The sequence below is a fragment of the Pseudorca crassidens genome, chromosome X, assembly GCF_039906515.1.
Source record: "Pseudorca crassidens isolate mPseCra1 chromosome X, mPseCra1.hap1, whole genome shotgun sequence".
NCBI lineage: Eukaryota > Metazoa > Chordata > Mammalia > Artiodactyla > Delphinidae > Pseudorca > Pseudorca crassidens.
Genome location: NC_090317.1, coordinates 51,458,282 through 51,485,112, shown reverse-complemented (window position 1 = coordinate 51,485,112; position 26,831 = coordinate 51,458,282).

Sequence of the window (26,831 nt, the reverse complement as noted above, 5' to 3'; positions counted from 1 at the left end):
CAAGCCCTCATATTTAAATTCAGTTGATTTACAGCAATTCAGTGGAGGGGTGGGGGAGGGATAATCTTTTTCAACAAATGGTGCTGAGACTTTATACCTTATACAAAATTTAACTAAAAATGGATCAAAACTTGCTGTAAGACCTGAAACTATAAAACTGTTAGAACAACCCATAGGTGTAAACATTTGTGACATTGGATAAGGCAGTGGATTCTTAGATATGACATCTAAAATATAAGCAACAAAAGAAAAAATACATAAGTTTGAGTTTAATCAAAATTAAAAACTTTTTTGTAAATCAACTTCAATAAAAAATTTTAAAACTTTCATGCTTCAAAGAATACTATAGAGTGAAAAGACAACTGACAAAATGAGAGAACAAATTTTCAAACCATATATCTAACAAAAGTTTAGTATCTAGAATATGTTTGGAAAAAACTCTCACAACTAACAAAAACACAACTCAATTTTATAAAGGACAAAGAATTTGAATAGATATTTCTCAAAAGAAAATATACAAATGGCCAATAAGCACATAAAAAGACCATATCACTAATCATTTAGGAAATATAAATACAAGTCACAATGAGAAACTACTTCACAACCATTGGGATGGTTGTAATTAAAGCGATGGACACTGATGCATTTTGGCAAAGATGGAACCCTCATACATTGTTCGTGGGAATGTAGAGTTGTACATCTCCCTGCTGAAAACAATTTAGCAGTTTCTCAAAAAGTTAAACATAGCATTACCATATAACTCTGAAATTTTACTCCTAGGAATATTCCCAAGATAAAAACATATGTTCATACAAAAACTTCTATGCCAATGTTCATAGCAGCATTAATCATAATAGCTAAAAGGTGAAAATAATTTTGCATTTGCCAACTGATGAATGGATAAGCAAAATGTGTTATAGCCATATAATGGAATGTTATTCAGCCATAAAAGAAAATGAAGTACTGATTCATACAACATGGATGGACCTTGGAAACATTATGCTAAGTGAAAGAAGCCAGACATAACAGACCATATACTGCATGATTATATTTACATAAAATATCCAGAAAAGTCAAATTTGTAGATGAATGGAAATGGGGATTAATTTTAAATGGGCATGTTCGTCTTTTGGGAAGTATAAAAATGTTTTAAACCAGATTTAGGATGGTGGTCACACCACTTTGAATTGTACACTTGAAATGAGTAGATGTTGTGGTTTGCAAAACAGACCTCAATACATTTGTTTAAAAATAAATTAACATAAATCACCATGTCAATAGATTAAATATATAAAACCATGTGATCAACACAATTGGTTTAGGAAAATTATTTGGAGAAAGTTCAATATCCATTCGTGATATAAGTTTTAGGAAGCAAAATAGAAGGGAACATCTTTAAGGTGATAAAGGCATCTACAAAAACCTATAACTAACATCAAACTTAATGTTCAAAACTGGAATCCTTTTCCCATTTTGGACACAATACAGGGATGCCTATTTTCATCACTCCTATTCAACATTATACAGGAAGTCCTATGCAGTTCAATAAGAATAAATAAATAAATTTATTCTTCATTCCTACTCAAAATTATACTGGAAGTACTGTATAGTTCTATAAGAATAAATAAATAAATAAATACACAAATAAATACATAAATATTATACAGATGGGAACAGAATAAATAGTCTCACTTAACAGAAGTTGTGATTGTCTACTTGACAATTTTAAAAAGATTACAACATAGTTATTAAGACTTAAAAGCATCTTTAGCCAGGTTGCAGGATACAAGATCAATATCTAGAAATCAACTGTTTTTCTATATACTAGGAATAAAAATCTAAAAGTACCATTAAACTACCATCCAACAGCAACAGAATACACAGTATTCTCAATTACATATGGATCATTTTCTAGGCTAGATTTTATGTTAGGCCACAAAACAAGTCTTAGCAAATTTAAGAAGATTGAAATCATACAAAGTATCTTTACCAAGCACATGATATGAAATCAGAATTCAATAGCAAAAGGAAAGCTGGAAAATTCACAAACACATGGAAATTAAAACACATCCCTGAAAAACCAATGAATCAAAGTAGAAATCAAAAGGAAAATTAAAAAGAATCTTGAGATAAATGAAAATGGAAATACACATAACAAAACTTATGGGATGTGGCAAAAACAGTTCTAAGAGGAACATTTATAGTGATAATCACATACATCAAGAAAAATCTCAATAAACAACTTAACTTTACACCTCAAGCAAACAACTTAACTTTACATCTCAAAAAACTAGAAGAACAAACTAATCACAAAGTTAGCAGAGAAAAGGAAATGATAAAGATTAGAGAAGAAATAAATAAAATAGAGGACAGGAAAACAATAGAAAAGATTAACAAAACTAAGAGTTGGTTCTTCTCAAAGATAAAATTGACAAAACTTTAGCTAGACTAATCAAGAAAAAAAGAGAAAGGACCTAATTAATGAAAATACAAACGAAAAAGGAGGAATTACAATTGGTACCACAGAAATACAAAGGATCATAGGAGACTACTTTGAGCAACTACACATCAAAAAATTGGACAACCTAGAAGAAATGGATAAATTCCTAAAAATATACCACCTTCTGAGACTGAATCATGAAAAAATAAAAATCTGAACAAACCAATAATGAGTAAGAAGACTGAATTGGTAATCAAAAATGTCCAAACAAAGAAAAGTGAATGACCAGTTGGCTTCACTGGAGAATTCTTCCAAACATTTAAAGATTAATACCAATCTTTCTCAAACCATTCCAAAAAATTGAAGAGGAGGGAATACTTGCAAACTCATTTTATGAGATGAGCATTACCCTGATACCAAAGCCAGATAAAGCTACTTCAGGCCAATATCCCTCATGAATTTAGATGCAAACATTCTCAACAAAATACTACCAAACTGAATTCAACAGTACATTAAACGATCATACACCATGATCAAGTGGGATTTATCCCTGAGGTGCAAGGATGGTTCAACACAAATTAATACAAGCAAACCAACAAATATGATACTTCACATTAATAGAATGAAATATAAAAATAATATGGTTATCTTAATAGACACAGAAAAAGCATTTGACAAAATTCAACATCCATTTATGATAAAAATTCAACAAATTAAGTATAGAAGGAATGTTCTGAAGCATAATAAATAGGATATATGACAAGCCCACAGCCAACATTATACTCAATGGCAAAAGGTTGAAAGCTCTTTTTCTAAGATCAGGAACAATACAAAGATGTTCATATTCACCAATCCTATTCAACACGGTATTGGAAGTCCTAGTCAGAGCAATTAGGCAAGAAAAAGAAATGAAAGGTATCCAAATCATAAAGGAAGAAGTAAAATTTCTGCAGATGATATGATTATATATATAGAAAATCCTAAAGCCTTCACCAAAAAACTGTTAGATATATTCAACAAATTTAATAAAGTTGTGAGATACAAGATCAACATACAAAAATCAGTGACATTTCTACACATTATCACCAAATTATCTGAAAAAGAATGAAAAAAAACATATCAAGCATCAAAAAGAATGAAATAGGAATAAATTTAACCAAGAAGATAAAGGTCTGTACAGTGAAAATGCTGAGACATTGAAAAGAAATCTAAGAAGACACAAATAAATGAAAAGATATCCCATATTCATGGAATGAAGAATCAATTCTTTTAAAATGTGCATATTACCCAAAGCCATCTATAGGTTCAATGCAATCTTTATCAAGATTCCAATGGAATTTTTTACAGAAGTAGAAAAAAAATCCTTAAAATTTATTTGGAACCACAGAGAAACCCTGATTAGCCAAAGCAATCCTGAAGGAGAAGAACAAAGATGGAGGCATCACACTTCCTTATCTCAAAATATATTCCAAAGCTGTAATAATGAAAACAGGACAGTGCTGTATAAAAACTGATATATAGAGCAATGGAACAAACTTGAGAGCCCAGAAACATACATAAAGACAACTAATATTTAGCAAGGGAGCTAAAAATACTCCACGGAGAAAAAAACAGTCTCTTCAATAAATAGTGTTGGGAAAACTGGATATTCACATGCAAAAGAATGAAACTAGACCCCTTTCTTACACCACAAAAATTAACTCAAAATTGATCAAAGGCTTAAATATAAAACCTGAAACTATAAAACTCTTAGAAGAAAGTATAAGGAGAAAGCTCCTTGACATTGTTCTTGGCAACAATTTTTTGGATGTGACAGAGGAAACAAAAACAAAAATCAACAAGTGAGACTATATCAAATTAAAAAGCTTCTGCAGGGCTTCCCTGGTGGCACAGTGGTTGAGAGTCTGCCTGCTGATGCAGGGGACACGGGTTCGTGCCCCGGTCTGGGAGCATTCCACATGCCGCGGAGTAGCTGGACTCGTGAGCCATGGCCACTGGGCTTGCGCGTCTAGAGCCTGTGCTCCGCAACGGGAGAGGCCACAACAGTGAGAGGCCCGCATACCGCAAAAACAAACAAACAAACAAACAAAAAAACGCTTCTACAGAGCGAAAGAAAGAATAAACAAAATGTAAAGACAACCTATAAAATGAGAGAAAGTATTTTCAAACTACATGTCTAATAAAGGATTAGTATCCATATACATAAGAAACTCATACAACTCAATAGCCAAACACACACACACACACACACACACACACACACACACACAGAAATCTAAGAACAAAAAATAAACAAGCAAACAAACAAAACAAATAATCCAATTAAAAATGGGTAAAATACTGGGACTTCCCTGGCTGTTCCAGTGGTTAGGACTCCATGCATCCACTGCAGGGGACAAGGGTTCAATCCTTGATTGGGAAACTAAGATCCCACATGCCATGTAGCGCAGCCAAGAAAACAAAATAAAATGGCAAAGGACCTAGATAGAAACTTTTCCCAAAAAAATATTCAAATAGTCAATAGGTATATTAAAAATTGCTCAAAATCACTAACCATGAGGGAAATGTAAATCAATACCGCAATACACAATAAGATACAAACTCACAACTGTTAGGATGTCTATTATCAAAATGACAAGAGAAAACAAGTGCTGGAGAGGATATGGTGAAAAGTAACCCCTTGTGCATTGTTGGTGGGAATGTAAGTTGATACAGCTACTATGGAAAACAGTATGGTGGTCCTCAAAAAATTAAAAATAGAACTGCTATATAATCCAGCAATTCCACTTCTGGGTATATGAAGGAATTCCACTTCTGGGCACATGAAGGAAATCAAATGACTATTTTGAAGAGATATTTGCATCCCTATGTTCATTGCAGCATTATTTGTAATAGTCAAGACATGAAAACAACCTAAGTGTTTATTGGGGAATGAATGGATAAGGAAAAATTGACTATATATATCATATATATATGATATACATAGATATCTATCTATATCTATCTATATATTTATTCAGCCAAATAAAAAGAAGGAAATCTTTTATTTGCAACAACATGGACGAACCATGAGGGCATTATACTGAGTGAATTAAGTCAGATAAAGACACATACAGTATGGCTCACTTTTATGCGGGATCTTAAAAAAACAAACTCATAGAAACAGAGGACATATGAGATTGTTGCCAGAGGCTGAGGTATAGGAGAAAGGTACAAGCATCCTGTTATAAGATAAATAAACTCTGGGTATGTAACATACAGCATATTGACTATAGCTAACAATACTGTGCTGTAAGTTGATAAGAGAGTACATCTTAAAAATTCTCCTGATAAGAAAAAACATTTACAATGGGTGAGATGATGGATATTAAACTAAAATTATTCTGGTAAACATTTCACAATATACACATATATCAAATTATTGTGTTTACTTATTAAACTTTTAAAATATTATATGTTAATTACATCTCAGTAAAACTAGAAAAAATGTGCCATTAAACTAGCACCTAATAACAAAAACAAAATTCTAGGTATATATTTTTAAAATTATGTGCAAAGTGCGTATGGTGAAATCTACAAAACACATATGAAAGAAATTCAAAAATTTATATAAATTTAAAGATGTAACATTTTGATGGAAAGAAAAACTCAATATTATTAAGATGTCAATTCTCCCTAAAGTGACCTCTAGATGTTATGCAATCCCAATCAAATTCCAAGCAGAAAATTTAGTTGAAATCAAATTTGATTCAAAAATAATATGGAAAGGCAGAGAAAGCAGAATGGCCAAGTCAATTAAAAAAAAAAAACAACAATGTTTGAGGGTTTTTACTACCTGATTTTATGCAATATAAAGCTACAGTAGTCAAGACAATGTGGTATTGACAAAATGATTGACACATATATCAGTGGAACAGAACAGAAACCCAAGAAATAAACCCACCTGTGTATGTATTGAAAAGATGTAAAAGCAATTCAATCAACGAAGGTTAGTATTTTCACTAAAAGGCAATGGGACAATTAAATATGCCTATTCAGAAAAAATGCAAGTAAAGCTAGACCCACACATCACATTATATACACAAGTTACCACAAAAATGGATCCTAGTTACAAAACATGTTGAAAAAAACCCCAAAAACACAAGCAAAAACATTTGAGGCCCTGATATTGGCAAAAATTTCTTAGTTACAACAGCAAACATACGATCCATTAAAGAAGATATGTTAAATTGTCTTTGATCAACATTAAAACTTCTGCTTTTCACTTATGCAAAAGAAAAGTGAAAAAGAGAGTATTTGCAATTCACATATTAGACAAAGAATGAATTAGCAGAACAGAAAAGAACTCAACATAAACATATAATAATTATTTTTTGAAAAGCCAATAAAAAGTGGGTAAAAATGTGGATAGATATTTCACCAAATAAGGTATATGGATAGAACGTTACCACATGAAAGGTGTGCAGCACAATTAATCGTTAGGAGAGTGTAAATTAAGTCACAAGGAGATACCTTTAATAATCCATTAGAATGTCTAAAATAAAAAACAAAACAAAACAAAACAAACAACAACAAGGAAAAAAATCTGAATACCAGATTGTAAAGACACTGAGCAACTGGAACTCTCACTTTCTTGATGGGAATGACAAAATGATATAGTTAGTTTGAAAAACATTTTGGCAGTTTCTTATATAGTTACATATGCACTTACCATATGACTTCACAATCTCACACCTAGGTATTTCCCCAAGGGAAATAAAGGCTTATGTCCATACAAAAACCTGTATGTGAATATTTGCCTCAGCTTTAGTCCCAATCATCCAAAAGTGGGAACACCTGAAATTACCTCAACTGGTGAATGTATAAACAAACAATGGTAACTCCATATGATGGAAAGATACTCAATAAAAAAAAGCAAAGAATTAATTATACACACAGTAGCACATATAACTCTCAAATGCCTTATACTAAGTGAAAGAGTCTGACTCAGAAGGCTACATACTGTACAATACCATTTATTGTAAAACATTTTTGTAAAAGGTAAAACTATAAGGACAGAAAGTTATCAGTGGTTGTCAGAGGCTGGGGTGTTGGGAAGGGCTGACTAGAAAAGTATAAGATGGAATTGTTCACCTTGATGAAACATCTATATCTTGACTTTGGCTGCCGTATGCATTTTTCAAGTTCATAGAACTGCATATAAAAAGGATGAATTTTACTCAATATAAGTTATGCCTCAATAAATAAGACTTCAAAAAATAATGCAATATTACAAAAAACCAAACCAAACCCCCAAATCTGACATTCAATCAGTACAATTCACTCATATCTCAAACACTATTAAGGCACCTTTAGTAGGAAAGATTATCTTCTTTTACTTGGCATATAAAAACATTTTCACCTTCTGCCTTTATTCTATTTTCTTAGTTAGAATAGAAATAAAATTTTAAGAGCAGTCTCAGGTTGTTTAAATATAAAAGTGCTTTCTTCTCAAATACAAATCAAATACTGTGGATACCTGTATAATCGAAAAGGCAGCTATATATTTAAGAATTTTGTTGGCAAATCAAAGCAAGCTGAACTTGCAGTCCCTTTCCTCTGCATTTTGAAAGAATTTGTTATTGTTTAGATAAACACACCTTTGCCCTCATAGGATCATTTCTGTTTGGTCTCTATGGGCTACAGATTGCACATTTCTTTCTCTCAGAAAAACATGACTTGTTTTAAGAACAGTCAATAAGAACTGTCATTTAATCTAATTTCTGCCACACCAATCTCACCACTTTCTTTCTCTTTCAATGTAATTAAAAGGAGATTTCTTTTGATGCAATTCAAAATAACACAGTAACAAATAAATAATTTAATTTTAATATCTGAAAACATAAATCCCATGAACAAAGGTATAATTCATAAACATTTTTGTAGTCTCAGGAATTGAATTACTTGTATGTCATAGAATTTCCAAATGATTTCCTATATATGTATGTATATGTGTGTGTATATATATATCTCCTTTCACTAGAATTTTTGGGAAATAAAGATAATTGGCATATTTTCCTAATCCAATATGGGCTATTTTAACAGACAACAAACCTAACACAATTATTATGACAAAATGTCTCTTTTGTTTCACAGCCTTCACATATTATATTTTCTGTTAGCAACCAATACTTTCCCTTCATCACACTTATTATAGCCATGCTAAATTTATTTTAGTTTTACAAATATATTGTACTCTTTTTGCCTTACAGCCTTCACATAAGTAGTTCTCTACTCCCCACTCCCACCAGCCCCATTTTCCTAAATCCTACTGAAATTTTACTCCAATTCATTTTGTTAAAATGTGGCTTTTTTGGGGAAAAATTTTATTGCCAGCGTAGGTTAGCTCCCTTTTTATACATTTTTATAGCTAACCCTTCCTTTTCTTTTAAACATACATCACACTTGTAATGATTTGTTAAATTACTATATCTCCCATTTGAGTTTTTACTTTATGAGGAGTATCTCTAGTGTTTACAGCAGAACTCTCACATTGTAATTGTTGATAAATGTTTCTTGAATGAAAGAATAAATGGATGAGTGCACAAAAAGGAACATTTTACTAAGTGCTGTGGAAGTTTGAGTGGGAATATGTCAGGTAAGGAACTGAAAATGTGTGAGATATAAGAAGGTTATGAACAAATGCAAAAAGCAATAAACAAATATAAGAGATGTTTGGAAAGCAGCTATCAGAAAAAATTGCCTAGAGAAGAGGGTTTAAATAGAAAAATGGTGACACCTAAAGGTGAAATTTAGATTAGAGTCAGAGTCTGCATCACCGCTGTGATAAACCATGTGTTTGTCATTTTGTTTGAAAAGAGATGGGAGGCCACATCATGAGGTAGGGAGTGACAAGATCAAGGTGGCAAATGAGGAAAAAAATATTATAGGATCAATTAGATCTGGGGAAATGTCAAAGCTGTTATACTTACTGTGTCATTCACTCTTACTTCATAACTCAGATAATACCCAGGTTATAGAAGTTAGGAACAGGCCATAGCATTAGTCACTAATTGATGATTCTGCTACCACTATTAATTTTAGCTAGCATTCACTGAGCACTTACTTAGAGTCCCAAAACTACGTTATGAGCTGTATGTGTATTCAAAAATAAATCTTTAAAACAATCTTTTGAGGTGTAGTCTATTATTACGCTCATATTTCAGATGAGGAAAATGAGTCTCTGAGAGGTTATTTAAATTGCCCAAGGTATGTGGGAAATCTGAGGGTATATTGAAATCCCTTGCTTTATTGGGGGTAGGGAGATTCACATGATTTGATAAAGACTAATGTTGCCTGATAGACACAGGGCAAGCAAGCTTTATTCTGGGAATGGGTGGTTACTGCCATTCCATGCTTCCAGAATGACTGACACTTTCTGATTTACCTAATATCCCAGTAGGATGTTCTAGAATGCATAAACTATCGATATTGAGGGCTTATTCATTGTTTCACTTTTCCTTGGCTACTTGATGTATATAATGAGTACCAAGCACAGTTTATACTTTTTTCTTATACTCTACAATTACTGCCATGTGTCTAAGCATTGCACAATCCTCATTGAATACTGATACTTAAGTACATGTTCATTTACAATTAGTTGTGTTTCATAACCAAGGCCTTATATTCACTTGCAGATAGAATAACTTTTAGGTCAGTGTTCCTGAAATGTACTGGAGGATAATAATTGGTTTCTGCTGCATCTTTGTACAAAGAGTCTAATTGGTTTAACAAACAATGGATTGAAAAAAAATGAATCAGATTTCTTTATATCATAACTTCTCAGAAATATTTAATATGTAAATATGTATATGTATTTCTATTTATGTATGTATGTGTATATGCACAAATGAATGAAATGCTGGTGCTTAGAGAGACTAAAAAAATGCTGTGGAATTTGGCTTTTTAGATCATTGGTGATCTTTGAAAAAACACTTTCAAGAGATCAGTGAATATATAAACAAAACTGTAGTAAATTGAGAAGTAAATAGAGGCAGTAGTGTAGTATCATTTGGAGAAAAAACTGAAAGCAGAAACAACAATATTATATTGCTGCTGTTGTGGGTGTTGATCATATTGTTGTAAAACTTAAGAGACATTATCATATTTGAAGATCAATAAGAAGGTACCACTTGAGGAGAGACTAAAAATACAGTGGGTGAGTGGGCAGGCAGGCAGATAATTGGTGGATAAAAATTAGGAGATAATAATAAGAATGTGGTCAAGAGTACACAAGAAAGAGTAGAGTTGTAATTTCTATAAGGACAATAAAAGCTAACATTCATTCACCACTTATCATTTGTCAAATATTGTACTAAGAGTTAGATATTATTTTAGGTCTTTACATGTTATCTCATTTCATTTTCATGGCATCCTTATGAGGTAGTATATCAGTTGACTCTTTGCCTAGCAGTCACAGTGATGGAATTAGGAGTGCAAAAGTTTTATTGGGGAATAAGTCCTGTAAAATATGAAAGGAGGAAAGGTAGGATTTGGCAGGGAAATCTTTCAGAGCGTAATGTCAAATGTAATATAGATATGTCTATGAAAGGAACTGAAGAGGAGGGAGGAAGCAGGATTAGGTAAGGGAGAACACAGATAAGGTGTAGATCTGACAGTCTTGGTTGACCCAATGAGGAGCTCCAGATCAAAGACTGCCTATTGGAGGAGTCATGTTGATTAGAAATGTCCAGTCCCTAGTACCTTGACATACTTGGTCAATTGGCTAGAGGGTGCTCACAAAGAATGTGGCCTCATCTGAAAATTGGAGGCAGATCCTGAAGGCATTAGTAGATGGCAGCTGTCAGTAAAATGTACTCTTTTAGTTGAACAGCATTTTTTTTTCCTTGAAGGGATATCCAAGCCACACCTTTCCATGGTTGCTACAGCTGCTCACCTCTATGGCTGTTACAGCTAAGTACAATTATTACCTTTTTTTTCAGATCAGGAAATTGAAGCTTAGACCTGTTTACTAATTGCCTAAGATCACACAGCAGGTAGGTGGCATAGATAGGACTCAAACTGAGAAGTCTAGATACTTAAACTACTTATGACTCTATGTCAGCAAAAAAGGGAAGACAGAACAGGTGGAGATACAAGGAGGTTGAGGACATAGAAAGGAAGTTAGAGTATCTACATGTGAAAACCTAGGTTTTCTTTTTCTCTCATATGTATCAGACAACCTGGCAACCCAAAAATGGCAATGGGCACTTACCAAAAACAAAAATCAAATAAAACAAACAAACAAAACAATAAAAGCCTGCTCTCTCTAACCAAAGAATCAGGAAAGGGGCCGTCTGGAAAGACATAAAACTTCAGGAAAATAATTTCTCTACTTCAGCAGAACATCACAGAACTGTGGCCTATCCAACCACAACAGCAAAAACCAAATGGGGAGCTTTGACTTCCAAACTTGTCAGGCTGTAGTGAGGTGCCCAAACCCACAGCCAGGGTGGTGTCAGACAAGGCTGCATAGGGTGCTGAGACTTTCATTTCACCAAGTAATAAAGATATTCTCTCCCTACCATGGTATGAGTGTAGACCAAATGGGGATCCTAGATTTCTTCTTCCTCCCAGCAGTAACAAATACTCCTTTCCTCAAATGTCCACAGAGGCTTAATGAGGAACCTAAATTTCTACTTTGAACTGGCAGTAGTGAGTTAGTATCTACACTCTCACCCCCAAATGCCAGAGCAATGTCAGAGGACCAGCAAAATCAGATTTCAATAAGATTTATAGTCTTATAACCTAATATCTATTCCAGATGTCTAGATTTCCATAGTAAATCACTCATCATTCCAAGAGCTAGGTAGGTCTCAAACTGAATCAAAGAAACAATCAATAGATGCCAACACCAGGATGATAGAGATTAGAATTACAAATTTTTTTAAGTATTAATAATATGGGGAGGGGGAAGGGTGAGCTGTGACAAAGCGAGAGAAAGGCATGGACATATATACACTACCAAACGTAAGGTAGATAGCTAGTGGGAAGCAGTCGCATAGCACAGGAAGATCAGCTCGGTGCTTTGTGACTGCCTGGAGGGGTGGGATAGGGAGGGTGGGAGGGAGGGAGACGCAAGAGGGAAGAGATATGAGAACATATGTATATGTATAACTGATTCACTTTGTTATAAAGCAGAAACTAACACACCATTGTAAAGCAATTATACCCCAAAAAAGATGTTAAAAAATAATAATAATAAAACGCTTAAATGACAAATTATGAACATGCTTGAAATAAATTGAAAAGAATTAGAAAGTCTTATTAAAGAAATAAAATATATAAAGAGAAACCAAATAGATGTTTTAGAGGTAAAAAATATATTTCCAAAATGATACATTTGGTGGATGGGCATAAAGCAGAGGGAGAAGAAAGAGGAAAGAATCAGTAAACTGGAAGGTGGAAACAATAAAAAATACCTATATGAACAATAGAGAGAAAATTGGCTGAAAAAAAGTGAAAAAGGGGCTTCCCTGGTGGCGCAGTGGTTGAGAGTCTGCCTGCCGATGTAGGGGACACGGGTTCATGACCCGGTCCAGGAAGATCCCACATGCCGTGGGGCAGCTGGGCCTGTGAGCCATGGCCGCTGAGCCTGCACATCTGGAACCTGTGCTCTGCAATGGGAGAGGTCACAACAGTGAGAGGCCCATGTACAACAACAACAAAAAGATCTAGCATTTTTGTTATTGGAGTCTCAAAAGAGAGTAGAAAGAGAGCAAGGAATAAAAGTACTTGAAGAAATAATAGTTGAATATTCCCCAAATGTGGCAGAAGACATAACCCTACAGATTCAAGATGCTAAGTGAATCATAAATATGATAAGCACAAGTAAATCTATATCAAAACACATCATAGTCAATCATTTGAATAGATAAGTGTGTGTGTGTGTGTATATATATATATATATATATATATATATATATATATATATATAGCAGTAAGAGAGAAACAAAACCTTACATATAGGGAAAAAACAAATTTGAATAAAAGTGAATCTCACAAGAAATGCTATGAAGACCAAAGGAAACGGCACCATAGTTTTCAGATCCTGAAAGAAAAGGTCTGTAAACCCAGACTTCTAGATTCCTTCAGAAATTAAAGGGAAATAAAGTTGTTATAAAATGAAAGTTTCAGGAGAGGCCACATGAGGAGCAATAATGAGGGACCCTTACACCTCCCAGCCAGGGTAGTAATGGTGGACACCTAGTGGAGACCCAAAACTTCCACCAAATCCCAGCAGTAATGAGGAACCCTGGCCTCCTGAGGGTTGTCAGTGAATGTGGAATAGGGGAGGTGAAATCTCATACCTGATTGGTAGAAATGAGTGGTATGATAGTAGGCCAGCTACATCAAAAGATTTAAATAAGGTCCAGAGTCTCACAATACCTCAAATGCTCAGGTTTCAATTGGAAATCACTTATCAGATACCAAGGAGGCCAGGGGAAAGTGGCATAATATTCAAATGCTGAAAGAAAAGATCTGTCAACAAAAATTCTATATACAGTGAAAATAACTCTGAAGAGTGAAGGAGATATCTAGATATTTTTAAATAAAGGAAAAACAAGAAAGTTTGTTGCCAGCAGACCTACCTTAAAGGAATGATAAAGAAATTCTCTAATCAGAAAGTAAAAAATAAGGAAACTTGGACTATTAGGAAGAAAGAAAAAACATGGTAAAAAAATATGGGTTAATGTAACACTTTCCTTCTCTTCTTACTTTTCTAAACCACACATGAAGTTTGAGGCAAACATTATATGACTATCTGATGTGGCTCTAAATGTATAGAGATGATACATTTAAGACAATTATAAATGGGAAAGAGAGCAAAGGGACATAAAGCGAGGTAAAGTTTCAACACTTTATTTCAACTGAAAAATGATAACATAAGTAGACTGTGATAAGTTATGAGTATATAATATAATATCTGTAGCAACCACTAAGTAAAAATACTAAGGGATACATTCAAAAATATAATAGATAAATCAAAATGAACTCTATAAAGCTCCAGGAATCCACAGGAAGCCAAGAAAATAAAAGAGAAAGGAAAAAACAGAACAAACATAAAACACAAAATAAAACGGCAGACAAGTTATGATCTATCAATAATTCCATTCAGTGTAAAGGGTGTAAATGCACAAATTAAAAGATAGAAATTGATAAAGAGAATTTCAAAATGACTCTATTAAATGCTTTTTATTAAAAAACTCACTTTAAATATAATGATATAAGCAGGTAAAAAATAAAAGGATGAAAAAATGTATCATACAGATATTAATCCAAAGAATGCAAGAGTGGTTATATTAGTATCAAATACAGTAGAGTTGATAACATGCAGTTTGTTCTCTGACAAGAATAGAATAAAACTAGAAATCAATAAGAGAAAGATAACACGAAAATCTACAATCACTTGGAAACTAAAAACACACTTTATATAACCCATGGGTCAAAGAGAACTGCAAGAAAATAAATAAATATATATATATATATATATATATATTTGGTGATAAATCAAAAGAAATACAATATATAAAATTTTGTGATAAACAATTAAAGTAGTGCAAAAGGAAGATTGACAGCACTAAATGTATACATAAGAAAAGACAGAAAGTCTCAAATCAGTAATCTATGTTCCTGCCTCAAGCAAGTACAATAGAAAGGGAAGGGCAAAATGAGCAAAAAATATGCATAAGAAAAGAAATACTAAACATAAAGAGCATAAATCAACAAAATTGAATATAATAAAAATACAGAAAATATATAAAATAATTTATTATTTAAAAATATCACAAAATTGATAAACTTCTAGAAGGATTGGCAGTCAACAAACAAGAGAAGACAAATAACCAAAATAAGTTATAAACAAGGAATATCACTACAGACACTGTGGACATTTAAAAAATAAAAGGAAATCCTGTGAACAGGCCTAGACATATAAGTTTGATAATGTAGATAAAATGAACCAATTTCTTGAAAGATACAAACTAACACAACTCGTTCAATGTGATATAGGTAATTTGAACATCCCTATAACTATTAAGAAAATTAAATTTATAATTAAAAAAAAATCACACACACAAAAGAAATCCCCAGGCATGGATAGTTTTACTGGAAGACTCTACAAACATTTAAAGAATTAACACAAATTTTAAACAATCTCTTCCAGAAAATAGAAGAGAATAATTTTCAATTCATTTTATGAAGCTAGAATTACTTTTATATCAAACCAGACAAACACAGTACAAAAAAAAAAAAAAAACTACAGTGCAACATCCCTTGTGAAAATGGATGACAAAATCTTTAACAAAGTATTAGCACAAAGAATTTAATAATATATAAAAATAATTTTATACCATGACTTAATGGGGTTTATTTCAGGGATATAAGACTGGTTCAATATTTGAAAATTAACCAATATAGCCTACCATAATAATATGCTAAAGAATAAAAATCACACAATCATATAAACTGGCACAGAGGAAACACTTGAAAAGATTCAACACTCATTCATGGTAAAAATTCTCAACAAAATAGCAATAGTTCAGAACTTCTTCAGAATCTACAAAATTTCAACAGGTAACATCCTTCCTTTCTTTTTTTAAATATAAATATTTATTTTTATGGTAATAAAAATATATTGAAATCCTACTATTGTATAACCTATTTTTGGTGGTGTGGATATATATATTTTTTTCACTTTGTTTTTTAAACAGCTTTATAGGCATATAATTGCTTTACAATGGTGTGTTAGTTTCTGCTTTATAACAAAGTGAATCCATTATACATAAACACATGTCCCCATATGGCTTCTCTCTTGCATCTCCCTCCCTCTGACGCTCCCTATCCCACCTCTCTAGATGGTCACAAAGCACCGAGATGATCTCCATGTGCTATGCAGCTGCTTCCCACTAGCTATCTATTTTATGTTTGGTAGTGTATATATGGCCATGCCACTCTCTCACTTTGTCCCAGCTTACCCTTCCCCCTACCTGTATCCTCGAGTCCATTCTCCAGTAGGTCTGTGTCTTTATTCTCTTCTTGCCCCTGGCTCTTCATGACCATTATTTATTATTATTATTTTTTTAGATTCCATATATATGTGTTAGCATATGATATTTGTTTTTCTCTTTCTGACTTACTTCACTCTGTATGACAGATTCTAAGTCCATCCACCTAACTCCAAATAACTCAATTTTGTTTCATTTTATGGTTGAGTAATGTTCCATTGCATATACGTGCCACACCTTTATCCATTCACCTGTTGATGGACACTTAGGTTGCTTCCATGTCCTGGCTATTGTAAATGGAGCTGCAATGAACATTTTGGTACATGACAGTTTTTGAATTATGGTTTTCTCAGGGTATATGCCCAGTAGTGGGATTGCTGGGTTGTATGGTAGTTCTATTTTTAGCTTTTTAAGGAACATCCATACAGTGCTCCATAGTGGCTGTATCAATTTACATTGCCACCAACAGTGTAAGAGGGTTCCCTTTTCTCCACACCCTCTCCAGCATTTATTGTTTGTAGATTTTTTTGATGATGGCCATTCTGACCAGTATGAGATGATATTTCATTGTAGTTTTGATTTGAATTTCTCTAATGATTAATGATGTTGAGCATCCTTTCATGTGTTTGTTGGCCATTTGTATATCTTCTTTGGAGAAATGTCTATTGAGGTCTTCTGCCCATTTTTGGATTGGATTGTTTGTTTTCTTGATATTGAGCTGTATGAGCCTCTTGGAAATTTTGGAGATTAATCCTTTGTCAGTTGCTTCATTTGCAAATATTTTCTCCCATTCTGAGGGTTGTCTTTTTGCCTAGTTTATGGTTTCCTTTGCTGTGCAAAAGCTTTTAAGTTTCATTAGGTGCCATTAGTTTATTTATTTATTTATTTTTTTCCATTTCTCTAGGAGGTGGGTCAAAAAGATCTTACTGTGATGTATGTCATAGAGTGTTCTGCTTATGTTTACCTCTAAGAGTTTAATAGTTTCTGGCATTACATTTAGGTTTTTAATCCATTTTGAGTTTATTTTTGTGTATGGTGTCAGGGAGTGTACTAATTTCATTCTTTTACATGTAGCTGTCCAGTTTTCCCAGCACCACTTATTGAAGAGGCTGTCTTTTCTCCACTGTATATTCTTGCCTCCTTAATCAAAGATAAGTAGACCATATGTGCGTGGGTTTACCTCTGGGTTTTCTATCCTGTTCCATTGAGCTATATTTCTGTTTTTGTGCCAGTACCATATTGTCTTGATTACTGTAGCTTTGCACTATAGTCTGAAGTCAGGGAGCCTGATTCCTCCAGCTCAGTTTTTCTTTCTCAAGATTGCTTTGGTTATTAGGGGTCACTTGTGTTTACATACAAATTGCGAAATTATTTGTTGTAGTTCTGTGAAAAATGCCACTGGTAGTTTGATAGGGATTGCATTAAATCTGTATATTGCTTTTGGGTAGTATAGTCATTTTCACAATGTTGATTCTTCCAATCCAAGAACATGGTATATCTCTCCATCTATTTGTATCATGTTTAATTTCTTTCATCAGAGTTTTATAATTTTCTGCATACAGGTCTTTTGTCTCCTTAGGTAGGTTTATTCCTCGACATTTTATTCTTATTTTGCAGTGGTAAATGGGAGTGTTTTCTTTTTTTTTTTTTTTTTTTTTGCGGTATGCAGGCCTCTCACTGTTGTGGCCTCTCCCATTGCGGAGAACAGGCTCCGGATGCGCAGGCCCAGCGGCCATGGCTCACTGGCCCAGCCGTTCCGCGGTATGTGGGATCTTCCCGGACTGGGGCATGAACCCGCGTCCCCTGCATCGGCAGGCGGACTCTCAACCACTGTGCCACCAGGGAAGCCCTGGGAGTGTTTTCTTAATTTCACTTTCAGATTTGTCATCATTAGTGTATAGCAATGCAAGAGATTTCTGTGCATTAATATGTATCCTGTTACTTTACCAAATTAATTGATTAGCTCTAGTAGTTTCTGGTAGCATCTTTCAGATTCTCTATGTATAGTATCATGTCATCTGCAAACAGTGGCAGCTTTACTTCTTCTTTTCCGATTCGGATTCATTTTATTTCTTTTTCTTCTCTGATTGCTGTGGCTAAAACTTCCAAAACTATGTTGAATAATAATGGTGAGAGTGGGCAAGCTTGTCTTCTTCCTGATCTTAGTGGAAATGGTTTCCGTTTTTCACCATTGAGGACGATGTTAGCTGTTGGTTGTTATATATGGCCTTTATTATGTTGAGGAAAATTCCCTCTATGCCTACTTTTTGGAGGGTTTTTTTTTTTATCATAAATGGGTGTTGAATTTGTTGAAAGCTTTCTCTGCATCTATTGAGATGATCATATGGTTTTTCTCCTTCATTTTGTTAATATGAGGTATCACATTGACTGATTTGCGAATATTGAAGAATCCTTTCATTCCTGGGATACACCCCACTTGATCATGTTGTATGATCCTTTTAATGTGATGTTGGATTCTGTTTGCTAATATTTTGTTGAGGATTTTTGCATCTATGTTCGTCAGTGATATTGGCCTGAAGTTTTATTTCTTTGTGACATCTTTCTCTGGTTTTGGTATCAGGGTGATGGTGGTCTCGTAGAATGAGTTTGGGAGTGTTCCTCCCTCTGCTATATTTTGGAATATTTTGAGAAGGATACGTGTTAGCTGTTCTCTAAACATTTGATAGAATTCGTCTGTGAAGCCATCTGCCTGTGGACTTTTGTTTGTTGGAAGATTTTTAATCACAGTTTCAATTTCAGTGCTTGTGATTGGTCTGTTCATATTTTCTATTTCTTCCTGAGTCAGTATTGGAAAGTTGTGCATTTCTAAGAATTTGTCCATTTCTTCCAGGTTGTCCATTTTATTGGCATATAGTTGCTTGTAGTAGTATCTCATGATGCTTTGTATTTCTACAGTGTCAGCTGTTAACTTCTCTTTTTTTCATTTCTAATTCTATTGATTGAGTCTTCTCCCTTTTTTTCTTGATGAGTCTAGCTAATGGTTTATCAATTTTGTTTATGTTCTCAGAGAACCAGCTTTTAGTTTTATTGATCTTTGCTATCATTTCCTTCATTTCTTTTTCATTTATTTCTGATCTGATCTTTATGATTTCTTTCCTTCTGCTAACTTTGGGGTTTTTGTTCTTCTTTCTCTAGTTGCTTTAGGTGTAAGGTTAGGTTGTTTATTTGAAATGTTTCTGGTTTCTTAAGGTAGGATTGTTTTGCTATAAACTTCCCTCTTAGAACTGCTTTTGTTGTATCTCATACTTTTTGGGTCATTGTGTTTTCATTGTCATTTTTTCCTAGGTATTTTTTTATTTCTTCTGATTTCTTCAGTGATCTCTTCGTTATTTAGTGTATTGTTAAGCATCCATGTGTTGGTATTTTTGCAGATATTTTCCTGTAATTGATATCTAGTCTCATAGCTTTGTGGTCGGAAAAGACACTTGATACAATTTCAATTTTATTATATTTACCAAGGCTTGATTTGTGACCCAAGATATGATCTATCTTGGCGAATGTTCCATGAGGACATGAGAAGAAAATGTATTCTTTTGTTTTTGGTTGGAATGTCCTATGAATATCAATTAAGTCCGTCTTGTTTAATGCATCATTTAAAGATTGTGTTTCCTTATTTATTTTCATTTTTGATGATGTGTCCATTGGTGAAAATGGGGTGTTAATGTCCCCTAATATGATTGTGTTCCTGTTGTTTTCCCCTTTTATGGCTGTTAGTATTTGCCTTATGTATTGAGTTGCTCCTATATTGGGTGCATAAATATTTCCAGTTGTTATATCTTCTTCTTGAATCGATCCCTTGATCACTATGTAGTGTCCTTCTTTGTCTCTTGTAATAGTCTTTGTTTTAAAGTGTATTTTTTATGATATGAGAATTGTTACTCCAGCCTACTTTTGATTCCCATTTGCATGGAATATCTTTTTCCACCCCTTCACTTTCAGTCCGTATGTGTCTAGGTCAGATGTGGGTCTCTTGTAGACAGTATATATACGGGTATTGTTTTTCTATCCATTCAGCCAGTCTATGTCTTTTGGTTGGAACATTTAATCCATTTACATTTAAGGCAATTACCGATATGTATGCTCTTATTACCATTTTCTTAATTGTTTTGCATTTGTTTTTCTAGGTCTTTTCCTTCTCTTGTGTTTCCTGCCTAGAGAAGTTCTTTAGCATTTGTTGTAAAGATGGTTTGGTGGTGTTGAATTTTCTCAGCTTTTGCTTGTCTGTAAAGGTTTTAATTTCTCCATCAAATCTGAATGAGATCCTTACTGGGTAGAGTAATCTTGGTTGTAGGTTTTTCTCCTTCATTACTTTAAATATGTCCTGCCACTCCCTTCTGGCTTGCAGAGTTCCTGCTGAAAGATCATCTGTTAACCTTATGGGGATTCCATTGTGTGTTATTTGTTGTTTTTCCCTTGCTGCTTTTAATATTTTTTCTTTGTAGTTAATTTTTGATAGTTTGAGTAATATGTGTCTTGGCGTGTTTCTCCTTGGATTTATCCTGTATGGCACACTTTATGCTTCCTGGACTTGTTTAACTATTTTCTTTCCCATATTAGGGAAGTTTTCAAGTATAATCTCTTGAAATATTTTCTCAGTCCCTTTCTTTTTCTCTTCTTCTGGGACCCCTATAATTCGAATATGTTGCCCCAGAGGTCTCTGAGACTGTCCTCAATTTTTTTCATTCTTTTTTCTTTATTCTGCTCTGCCATAGTTATTTCCACTATTTTATCTTCCAGGTCACTTATCCAGTCTTCTGGCTCAGTTACTCTGGTATTGAACCCTTCTAGAGAATTTTTAATTTCATTTATTTTGTTGTTCAGCAGTGGTTGTTTGCTGTTTAGTTCTTCTCGGTCCCTGTTAAACGTGTCTTTCACTTTCACTTTCCAAGATTTTGGATCATCTTTACTATCGTTATTCTGAATTATTTTTCAGGTACACTGCCTATTTGCTCTTCATTTGTTAGGTCTGGTGGGTTTTGCCTTGCTCCTTCATCTGCTGTGTGTTTCTCTGTCTTCTCACTTTGCTTAACTTACTGTGTTTGGGGTCTCCTTTTCATAGGCTGCATGTTCATATTTCCTGTTGTTTATGGTGTCTGTCCCCAGTGGCTAATGTTGGTTCAGTGTGTTGTCTATGTTTCCTGGTGGAGTGGACTCGTGCCTGTGTTCTGGTGGATGAGGCTGGATCTTGTCTTTCTTCTGGGCAGGTCCACCTCTGGTGGTGTGTTTTGGGGTGTGTGGGCTTATTATGATTTTATGCAGCCTCTCTGCTAATGGATGGCACTGTGTTCCTGTCTTGCTAGTTGTTTGGCATAGGGTGTCCAGCACTAGCTTGCTGGTCATTGAGTGGAGCTGGGTCTTGGCGTTCAGATGGAGATCTCTGGGAAATTTTCACTGTTTGATATTACGTGGAAGTGGCAATTCTCTTGTGCACCCATGTCCTGAACTTTGCTCTCCTACTCAGAGGCAGAGCCCAGATGCCTGGCTGGAGCACCAAGATCCTGTCATACACACAGCTCAGAATAAAAGGGAGATAAAAAAGAAAGAACAAAGAAAGAAGATAAAATAAAGTAGAATAAATTAAAATATAAAAAATAAATTAAAAAATAGTTATTAAAAATTTAAATGTAATAAAATTAAAAAAAAGAAAGAAAGAAGAGAGCAATCAAGCTAAAAAATAAATCCACCAATGATAACAAGTGCTAAAAACTATCCAAAAAACAACAACTAAAAAAAGGACAGACAGATCCCTAGGACAAATGGTATAAGCAAAGATATACAGACAAAATCACATACAGAAGCGTACACATACACACTCACAAAAAGAGAAAAAGGGAAAAAAAATATATATATATATATTGCTGCTCCCAAAGTCTACCTCCTCAATTTGGGATGATTCGTTGTCTACTCAGGTATTCCACAGATGCAGGGTACATCAAGTTGACTGTGGGGATTTAATCCACTTCTCCTGATGCTGCTGGGAGAGATTTCCCTTTCTCTTCTTTTTTCACACAGCTCCTGGGGTTCAGCTTTGGAGTTGGCCCCACCTCTGCATGTAGCTCCCCTGAGGGCATCTGTTCTTCGCTCAGGTAGGACTGGTTATAGAAGCAGCTGATTAGGGGGCTCTGTGTCACTCAGGCTGGTGGGAAAGAGGGGTATGGAGCGCGGGACGAGCCTGTGGCTGCAGAGGCCAGCATGATGTTGCACCAGCCTGAGGTGCGCCATGCGTTCTCCTGGGGAAGTTGTCCCTGGATCACGGGACCCTGGCAGTGGCGGGTTGCACAGGCTCCCGGGAGGGGAGGTGTAGATAGTGACCTGTGCTTGCACATGGGCTTCTTGGTGGCGGCAGCAGCAGCCTTAGTGTCTCATGCCCGTCTCTGGGGTCCGCACTTTTAGCAGCGGCTCGCACCCGTCTCTGGAGTTCCTTTAAGCAGTGCTCTTAATCCCCTCTCCTCACGCACCAGGAAACAAAGAGGCAGGAAAATGTCTCTTGCCTCTTCAGTAGCTCCAGACTTTCACGGCCTCCCTCCCATCTAGCTGTGGTGCATTAGCCCTTTCAGGCTGTGTTCACACAGCCAACCCCCGTCCTCACCCTGGGATCTGACCGAAGCCAGAGTCGCAGCTTCCAGCCCCCACCCATCCTGGCGGGTGAGCAGACAAGCCTCTGGGACTGGTTGAATGCTGGCCGGCACAGATCCTCTGTGTGGGAATCTCTCTGCTTTGCCCTCTGCACCACTGTGGCTGCGCTCTCCTCTGTGGCTCCGTCGCTTCCACCCTCCCCCACCCGCAGTCTCTGTCTGCGAAGGGTCTTCCTAGTGTATGGAAACCTTTCCTCCTTCACAGCTTCCTCCCACTTGTGCAGGTCCTGTCTCTATTTTCTGTCTCTGTTTTTTCTTTTGCCCTACCCAGGTACTTGGGGAGTTTCTTGCCTTTTGGGAGGTCTGAGGTCTTCTGCCAGCCTTCAGTAGGTGTTCTGTAGGAGTTGTTCCATATGTAGATGCATTTTTGTTGTATTTGTGGGGAGGAAGGTGATCTCCACATCTTACTCTTCCGCCATCTTGAAGCTCCCTCTCTAATATCCTTGTTAATATAGTAAAAGACTAAATAGTTTCCTCCCAAGATTGGGAACATGGCAATGGTATTCATTCTTACCACTCTTGTTCACCATAGTGCATAAAGTTCCATCCACTGCAACAAGGCAAGAAAAGGAAGTAAACAATATACAGATTGGAAAAGAAAAAATAAAATGCTCTTTTCTACAAATGACAAGATTGTGTGCAGAGAACATTACAAGGAATCTACAAAAAAAAAAAATCATCCTAGAACTGATAAGAGTGAGTTCAGTCAGATGATAGGGTACAAGATTAACATACAAAATAAATCATATTTTTATGTACTATCAATGAACATGTAAACATGGAAGTTAAAAATACAATACCATTTATAGTCACTAAAAAAAGGAAAAGGAAATTCTTTGGTGTAAATCTGACTTTGGTGTAAATATGTATAGGACATAAAAAATCCAAAAAAACACTGATGAAACAAATCAAAGAAGATCTAAATAAATGGAGAAATAGTGTGATCATGGGTTAAAAGCTCAACATAATAAAAATTCAATTCTCCCCAAATTGAGATAAAAGTTTAATGAGATTCCTAACAAAATATTTTCTAGATATTGACAAAGTTATTCAAAATTTATATGGAAATTCAAAGCAGCTAGAAGAGTTAAAATAATTTTAATAAAGAATACAGAGTTTGGAATGCTGTTACTCTGATTTCCCTGTTATCTCATTTCAAGATTAATTATACTGCTAAGCAATGAAGAATATGTGGTATTGGTAGAGGGATACACATATAAATCAAAGGAAGAGAAGACAGAGTGCAGAAACAGCCCATGTAGGCATGGCCAACTGGTTCTGACAAAGGTTCAGACGCAATCCAATGGAGCATAGATAGCCTTTTCAACAAATGGTGCTGGAGCAATTGGACATCCATAGAGAAAAATGAACTTCAGCCTTAATCTAATACTTTACACAAAATTTGACTCAAAATGGATCAAAGACAATTGCTAAAATTATAAAACTTTAGAAATAAATATTGGAGAAAATTTTGGAGGTCTATGGTTAAACAAAGTGCTCTTAGACTTAACTCCATAAAAGGAAATAATAGATAAGTAGACCTTCATTAAAATTAAAATTACTGTTCTGTGAGGGACCCTATTAAGTAAATGAAAAGGCAAGCTACAGACTGGGAGAAAATATTTGCAAACCACATATCCTACAAAGGACTAGTGCCTAGAATATATAAAGAATTCTCAAAACTCAAAAGTAAAAAAACAAACAAACAGTTCAACTAGAAAATGTGCTAAAGACATGAAGAGACATTTCACTGAAGAGGATATAAAAATGGCAAATAAACACGTAAAAAATGTTTAACACTATTAATCATTAAGGAAATGCAAATTAAAACCATAGTGAGATATCACTACAAATGTATCAAAATGGTTAAACTAAAAAATCATGAAGGTACAAAATTCTGGATAAGATGCAGAGAAACTGGATCTCTCACATATTGCTGGTAGAAATGTAAAAGATACAACTACTATAGAAAAAGGTTTGGCAGTTTCTTGAGAAAGTAAACATGTAACTATGACATGAACCAACAATTGTACTCTAGGTCATTTTTCCCAGAGAAGTGAAGATTTATGTTCACACAAACATCTTTACACAGTGTTCATAGAAGCTTTATTCATAATGGAAAAAAAACCTTGAAATAACCCATAGAGCCTCCAGCAGAAATCACTGGGGTCTTATTTTGAATGAGTTTATTAGATTCCCATCAGCCTTAACAACACAAGAGATAGTAAAGGATCACAAAAAAGTAAGAAATGAGCAGAGAAAATAGGTGAGTTGGTGCTAAATGTCTTAGTCCAGGCTTCCATAAGAAAAATAGCATAAGCTGGGTGACTTAAACAATAAACATTTATTTGTCACAGTTCTGGAGGCTGGGAAGTCCAAGATCAGAGTGCCAGCAGATTCAGTGCCTGAAAAGGACCCTTTTCCTGGTTTGCAGAGGACCATTTTCTCACATATCTTCATGTGGTGGAGAAAGATCTCTGGTCTCTTGCTCTCTTATAAGGACACTAATACCATTGTGGGGCTCCACTCTGATCATGTTATCTAAACTTAATTACCTCTCTTAAAGGCTCTATTTCCAAATACCATCTCAGTGAGGGTTAAGGTTTTGACATATAAATTTTTTTTTTGGAGGGGACACAAACATGCCATCCATAACACTAAGTATAAACTTAATGTGCTCCAGAAGTATGCCAGGAGCCTACCGTTTTTGGTAAACTCTTTGCTAAGTAACCCAAAATATCCAGTTTAAGAAACTCTTACATTCTGAAGAGAATAGACAAATCAAGAAGTATAATTGTGCTGCAATAAAATATAAGTGAAAGTAAAGCAGTAAACTTTAATGACATCAGAATGTCAGTTATTAATAACCCTGCTTTTCTGGTTTAATTCAATTACAGTTTCACCAGAGAGTTTTACCACCAAAGCAATAATTATCATTGAGCACATAGTCTATGATAATTACAACTTGATTGAAAAATGGCAACTTCCATCTAAAAACCTTCTATAAACCTATTAATGCAAGTTCATTTACAGAGGATTGTGGTTAAATAATGAAAATACTCTTTAACCTTTTGACTTCTTTGGTGTTGTGGGTATGTTGATTATAAAACATCAAATTCCTAGGACACCAAAAAAAGACCCCAATTTATAATGCTAAGAAATTTCTTTTGCTGCCTCTTTTTATTTGTGCAAAGCAATAAATAACATGCTGCTTACAAAAGTGTTTACTGAAAAGGAAAAAAACATCAGTCAAATGTTTGCCTGCTCTTCAGAGGATTGTAGGATTATCCACTGAAGTTCAGGGGAGGCTGGGAGCATTTTCCCTATGTCAAGCCACTTAGAGGAGGTTTCAGAACAGCAACCAGTGTATAGTTGGGCAGATTTGTCAAAGCATATTGGCACCACATTTAAAGGGGGAGCACTATTTGCAGCATAGACATCAAAAATTATAACAATTTCATGGCAGACGGAAATAAGATGTCACAGTTATTACTACTTAGTTCACAAAAAGCATCATTTAGGATGATATTTGCTCTATTAAAAGAGGTGATATTTTTGTAATTAAAACACCTGTAGGTGCATCCTTCAGAATTAAAAACATAAAATAAAAGACTGGCTGTATTGGTCCAGTTGTTTTTATTTTGGGGGTGGGATGATGATTACAAATAACAGAAGTTGAGTAGACTTGGG